Here is a 7,230-nt window from a genome sequence, read left to right as displayed (position 1 = left end):
GACAAGCACTGTGGCAATTGGACAATTAAAGCAGACATTGGGGGGGGAAGAAGAACTAGGGAGGAGGGTAGAGAAAACAGTGCAACAATGAATGAATGAAAACCCAAAATCTCTGTAAATGTTCACTAAAACCAATAAAATTTAATAATAATTTTAAAAAAGAAAAGAAATGAAAATGAAGATTACCCTAAGAATCCCTATTAATCTTGAACTCACTCCTTGAAGTCACCTTTCAGCCAAATTCTAGATTAGCCTATAAAGAACATCTGTGAAGAATGCTCTCCTCAGAACTGTTGGAAAGTAGAGCAGATGGAGAAATCAATCTAATGGAAACAGTGGAAAGAATGAGAATGTTGACATTATGTGGAAAGTGTAATCAGTATCTCTGAACAAGGTGTATAAAAATTGTTAAATGAACACCTTAATTTGCTATCAAAAACATAATAAGATATTTTCAAAAGAAGAAGAAAGCAAATGGATACATTTTCCCAAAAGCAAAGATGAGAGCAAGGAGGGGGTAGAGAAACTGGAGAAATGGGCCAGGTAGGGTAGAGACGGGGAGAGTGCTGACACATTGTAGGGAGAGAAGCAACTCTCTTGGAACAATTTGTGTATAGCTTGTTGAATATTGTTGTTAGTTTCCATCGAGTTGTGTACAACTCATTGTAACCCTGGAAGCCACAGATTTGAACCCTGTCATATCCTGTGTCCTCCTCCTCATCTCTGACACCATTGAGCTCATACTGCAATCACCACGTCAATCCATCTCATTGAGGGTCTTCCTCTAGCCGCTCCTATCATACTCAAACTATGTGAGATGAAGATTTCTCATCTTTGCCTCCAGGAAGCATTCTTTCTGCATTTTTTTCAAAACATATCTGTTTGTTCTTTTGGCAGTCCAGAGGATTTCCATACTCTTCTTCAACACCACAACTCAAAAGCATCCATTCTTTTGTTGTCCTTATTCCTTGTCTCATTGTCCATTTCTCAGATGCATAGCAAGTGATGGAAACGACTATGATCTCAAACAAGCACAGCATAATCTTCAAACTGACATTGTTGCTCCTTGAGTAATTTAGAGATGTCCCTGACAGTAGATTTGCCCAATGCAATACATCTCCTGATCTCCTGACTGCTGGTATCAAGGGTGTTGATTGTGGATCCAAGTAAAAGGAAACTCTTACCAGTTTTAAATCTTTTCTCTATATTGTTGTTTATCAGTTCTGTTTTTTGTTCTCTAGATGTTGAGATGTTATCCACACTGAAGACTGTAGTCTTTGATCTTCTGCGGTAAGCACTTCAGGTCCTCACTTTCAGCAAACAAGACTGGGCCATCTGCCTAATGCAGGTTGTTGATGAGTTTTCCTCCAATCCTGTTGCCGTATTCTTCTTCATAAAGTCTAGTTTCTCAAATTATTTGTTCGGCATACAGATTGACTAGATATAGAGAAAGGATATAACCCTAGTACATATCTTTCCTGATTTTGTTCAATCAGAAAGTGTTGAATGAGAAACTAATTTGTTATCTAAAATTGCCCTGAAAACACAAAGATATGCTCAAAAACCACTAAGGATTTCATTTTGAAAAGTTAAAGGAGATATAGGCTATTCCTTAATAGATTTACTTACCCACTCTTTCACTCAACATGTATTAAAAGTTTTAAAAGTTCATTATGTGTTTCAGGGATTGGGGTGGACAGCAAAGTCAGTCAGTTCTGAGTTCTGGAAACTGCCTTCCACTTCCTGCATTAAATCCCATGCCTATGACCAGGTCCAAACTGAACCTTCCGCTTTTTCTTCTGCCACAATGGAGTTGCTCTCCCTTAGCCTGCCCAAAGCCCATTCCTCCAGCTGTGCCCTGGAGCCCATGTCTCCACCTTTTCACAAGCCCTGTGCTCTTAATATCACCCTCACCTTCTTCAACCTCTCATTCTCTCTTGCAACCTCATTGTCTCCATTGAAAACTGCTCAACCATGTATCAAAGAATTTCAGGTGGCCTCTAACAGACAACAAGAAAACAGGGATCTTAATGCTGCAACCTCAAAGAAATGAAGTCTACCAACAACCCAGGACAGCTTGGAAGCAGAATTTTTCCTAGCTGATCTTGTCAGTAGCTGAATTACTACTGTTGAGACTCTCAATAGAGGAACCCAGCTAAGCTCTATCTCGACTTTCAAACCAAAAAAACTGTTAAGATAATGAATTGGTGTTATTTTAAGTATTTCATTTTAGATAACTTATTCTTCGAGCCAGGGGGTGGAGGGAGGAATGTAGTGCCCATCCATCCAATCCATCACCGGATTTTTTTTTTTTATTTCTTCAAGGAAAGAATTTTTTTTATATATCTACTTTTGTCCATCTAATGTCCTCTACCCAGAATAAATTTTCATCCCCCCTTGTTGTTAAGTACTGTTGAGTCATAGGCGACTCATAGTAACCCTATGAACGAAAGACCTGAAGATTTCTATAACTTTCATTTCTCCATGTTCATAGAATTTCCAGAGGCAAGCTATTGCAGAAGTGGATTCCAGTCCTGCTTCCAAGCTTGTTTTAATCAGGGAGCTCCACCAAACACTGTCCACCATGGGTAACCATTATCATGTATGACACATCAGTGTCACAGTGTTTATCATCACAGCAACAGTGAGTTACCTCTGTAGAGCAAATGGACAGACCAGTGTGTTTGACTAAAACAATTTAAACCAGGCCTGAGGGCTGCAGATTAAAATCCTCTCTTAGCCGGTTAAATAGACTAGTCTCCTGATCTGCCCTTGCCACTACTGCCAATATTCCACAAAAAAATAGAAGTGATGTCATCTGGGGTAGCAAATCACAATGTCACCACCCACCTTCCTGGACACCTCCTAGAGCAGGTCATACAGAATCCTTAGTCATATTGATTATCCATTTTAATTAAAGAATAATTATAATTAATAATTATAAATTAAATATTTGGTTAACAACATAAGAATTTATAAAATCCTTCTACATAGAATTACACCCTTAGTAGTAACAGAACTGCCTTTTTCATATTTTTTCTCCTTCTTTTTCTTTAATTACTACTTCATTCTCCAGAGAAAAGTTTTTATATAGATTCACAAATAATAATTACCATAGTGTTGCAGCAAAGATGCCAAAATATTTTATAAAATCATCAACTATAAAAACACCACAGGGAAAAAAAATTTTAAAAAAAACACCAGCTGCAACAAAAAACAACAGCACATGCTTATAGCATGTGCAGGCAGAACTGTGAGATTTGGAACAACATTATAATTGGGTAACCATGACAGTCCTAGAAGAAGATTTAAAAAATAAATTAGTATAGAGCACTAGCCTTGTAGGTAGATTGATAGACATAAGCTGAGATAACTAAAAAAACCAAATACCTTGTTTAACTAACTACATTTCTGCTTACACATTTCACAAAGATATTAGAGTCATTTAGGTGTCACCTTCCCTGACAGCCCATGCAGTCCACTTCCCCTTCATCCTCCTAGTGATACCACCAATAGACAAAGGGATGACATCTAGAGCCTAAATCTCAGCTCACTGACTATAAAAACAACCCAGTCAACAATGAAGGGAATTCCCAAGTGGCAATGGTGCAGCTAATCTACAACTCAATCTTAAAAACAAGAAAAAGAAATGTTCTGGGATAAAGACTCCAGAGAACGCAAAATCTTTGGGTTTGTGTAAAAAGAAACTAACACTAGTACATTTTCTAACAGACTCTTAGAGCAGCTGGGAGTAAACAACCAACCATAAGCATATCAAAATCAGACAAGGAAGAAAAAAGAAACGTAATTGACTCTAGAAAAATTAAGACCTCTATCAGGTAAAAGGGAACATTTTACTGTAGTTCTTGGCTCTTTAAAGGTCAATATTTGCATACATAATAAATACATCATTAACTTAATCAAAATCATTTAATCACTAATTAAATTGTCAGAAAAGGGAGCAAAAGTGATAAAACTAAAGTCTCATCTATTTTGTCAAGAAGTCAACAGATAATGCTTAAAATTAACAAATCGAGTAATGAGAGTTGTTTGTTGTTGCTATGTGCCGTCAAGTAGCTTGCGACTCATAGCAACCCTACGCACAAAAGCCCTAAACCCTGCTCTATCTTGTGCCAACCTCATTGTCTCCTCATTGTCTCTGACACACCTACTCCCACTACCTCAATCACTGAATTGATCCATCTCATTGAGGGTCTTCCTCTCCTGAGCCATCCCTCCACTCTTCCAAACATGATGTCCCTTTCTAAGGACTGGTCTCTCCTTGCAACATGCCCAAAATATATCAGACGAAGCTTCAGAATCCTTGCCTCCAAGGAGCAGCCCAGCTTCACCCTCTCCAAGATCACCATGTTTGATCTCCGAGCAGTCCATGGTATATTTGGCACTCTTCTCCAGGACCACAGCTCAAAGGCATCAATTCTTTTTCTATCATTCCTAGTCGCTGTCCAGGTCTCTGATGCATAGTACACAATTACGAAGACTATAGCCTAGATCAGGTGCATCATAGTCTCCAGTCTGGTGTCATTGCTCTTCAGTACTCTGGAGAGGTCCCTGGCAGCTGATTTTCCCAATGCAATTCATCTCTTGATTTCCTGGCTGTTGGTCCCAAGAGTGTTGACTGTGGGGCTAAGCAAACTAAAATTGTTAACTATTTCAATCTCTTCACCATCCATACTGATGCTGCCAATTTGCCCAGTGGTGAGCATATTTGTTTTCTTGATGTTGAGTTTCAATCCATATAGGAGGCTGCAGTCCTTGACCCTCTGCAGCAAGCACTTCAGGTCCAAGTCATGGTATTTTTAATTGCTTTCTCTGCATCTGAAATTTGGGTAATGAATAAGGATGACAGAAGAAGAATCAATGCCTTTGAATTATGAGGTTGACCAAGGGTACTGAATATCTCATGGGCAGGCAAAAGAGCAAGCAAGTCTATCTGGAAGGAAGTGCAACCAGGCTGCTCCTTAGAGACAAGGATGGTGAAACTTCATCTCACTTACTTTGGGCATATTTTCTGGAGGAACCAGTCCAAAGCTCATTGATGAGCTTTCTCTCTTTCACTTATTCTCTGCCTTTCTCCAGTGAGTTATCTTAGTTTGAAGACTAAGGTGCACCTGATTCAAGCCATAGTCTTTTCAATCACTTCCTATGGATCTGAGAGCTGGACAATGAATAAAGATAGTAGAAGAATTAATGCCTTTGAGTTGTAGTATTGGAAAAGAGCAATGAATATTCCATGGACTTCCAAAAGACCAAACAGGTATGTCTTAGAGAAAGTGCAACCAGAGGGTTCCCTGGAGGATCAAAAATGACTCAGCTTCATCTTTCCTAGTTAGGAAATGTAACTAGGAGAGATTATTCTTTGGAAAGAGGCATTATGCTTGGAAAAATGGAGTATCAGAGAAAGAGAAGAAGACCCCTAATGAGACGGATTAACACAATGACTGCAGCAATGAGCTCAAGTGTGTTGGAGATCACGAAGACGGCACCAGATAGGACAAGTGTTGTTCATAGGGTTGCTATGAGTCATACTTGACAGCGCGTAACAAAAACAACGCTTTGTAGGAGGGAGCTCTGGTGGCATAGTGGTAAACAGCTGTACTGCCAACTGAAGGCAAGCAGTTCAAATCCACCCATGCAATTTATAGCCTTTGAGGTAGGAGTCACTTCTGACTTGACAGTACAGGCCAACAACCACACTACACCTTGTAAGCTTTTTATTAATTATGCCCAAAATCATAACAGTAACAGACAATTGTTTGGGATATGATCCAAGCCTCCCAATTTGTGTCTGCCTCCAGGATCCCCTAGACTTTAGAGGATTGTCCATTAGTAATACTCATCCACTGTGAACAGGCTTGAGAGAGCCAGTCTACTCCATTTCCTAATATTCAGATCAGAAGAAATATTACACATTTCCTATTAATCTGTCTTTTTGTGTGGAAGATAAGTTTATCTAAAAAATAAACATTTTCACTTGAGTTTTGCCATGTTTAGATATGTTAGTGTTCTTTAAGTACCTTTAAATCTCCCAAGTAGCCATTCGTATAATGACTGAACGCTACAAACAGTAACTTGGAAGTAGGATCCATACAAAAGAAAGGATGTGTTCCTCCAGATACTCCCATTGTCTGTGAGTGTGAAAGGGGCTGGACATTCCTCTGAGCCTTTGTATTTTTGCATTGAAAAACTCATTGTCATCAAGTCTGAAATTATTGTCCAATAGGTTTCTGAGGCCCTGAATCATAGGGAAGAGGTTGCCCATCTTTCTTCAGAGGAACTGCTGGTGGATTTGAACCACTGGAGAGACTCAGCTGTGGGTTAGCCGCACAATTCACTATGCTACATAATACTTTTTTTTAAACTATATACCATCCTCTTTTTTTTATGTTTACAAAATTCAAATACATTGTTTTCTAGAACAGATTCTTCCAATTCCCTTCACCCCTCTCACCCATCAAATTGTACAACCCGATGATTAACCCCCTCTCCCCCTGCATATCCTCATCCCTCTACTTCCACCCTCTCCCACTCCTCTTGGATCCTTATACTCATTCTACAATAATGGTTTTATAAAATATTTGTCCGTGTGGGACTGAGTTAGTTAGCTCAACACAATGCTCTGTAGTCCTTCCCGAATTAGGTAATAATTTATAAAATAATTGCTCCTTTGTGCTGCGTAGTATTCCATTGTGTGAATGTACCATACTTTCTCAATCCATTCATTTGTGTTTGGACGTCTCCACTACTTGGAATATACCCTGAGAAAATGAGAACTGAGGCACAAACAGAGACTTGTACACCAATGTTCACAGCAGCATTACTTACCATCACTTCCTATTTTTTAACTAAAAAGATATTTTTGCAGCCTGCCTGAGACTGTGTCTCAAATTGTTGAAGAAATGTCAGCTCAACAGAAGAACATTAGAAATGTTTGCTGAGATTGTTTTTGAAAGGACCAGTTATCAGAAACTCAGTTTCTGGTAAAGTACAGTTGAACCCCACTCCACCCACTTGAATGGTTTTTTAACAAACAAACAACCCCCACCTGTGGTAAATCCCACCCTGATTGATCAACTGCCATAAAGTGGAATTCTTCTTCTTTTTAAGGGCACAAGGGATTTTCCACATTCCTGTATCTGAAGTAACCTGTAAGATTCAAATAGGTTTCCAAACTGTTACCTTGAGCTAAAGCTAGCCAATTGAAGGTGG

The 7,230-nt window shown here is 39.0% G+C and overlaps 1 protein-coding gene across 1 annotated transcript in view; it reads right to left on the bottom strand.

The window, feature by feature from the left end:
• LOC102873664 (BAG family molecular chaperone regulator 1-like) overlaps positions 1-7,230 on the bottom strand; it is a 22,721-nt gene that overhangs the window by 372 nt on the left and 15,119 nt on the right. The window lies entirely within an intron of this gene.

Source organism: Elephantulus edwardii, unplaced genomic scaffold, assembly GCF_000299155.1.
Source record: "Elephantulus edwardii isolate Elephantulus edwardi_28Jun2011 unplaced genomic scaffold, EleEdw1.0 scaffold00106, whole genome shotgun sequence".
NCBI classification, from domain to species: Eukaryota; Metazoa; Chordata; class Mammalia; order Macroscelidea; family Macroscelididae; genus Elephantulus; species Elephantulus edwardii.
The sequence above is the reverse complement of the archived record's forward strand: the minus strand, read 5'-3'. Positions and strand labels throughout refer to the sequence as shown.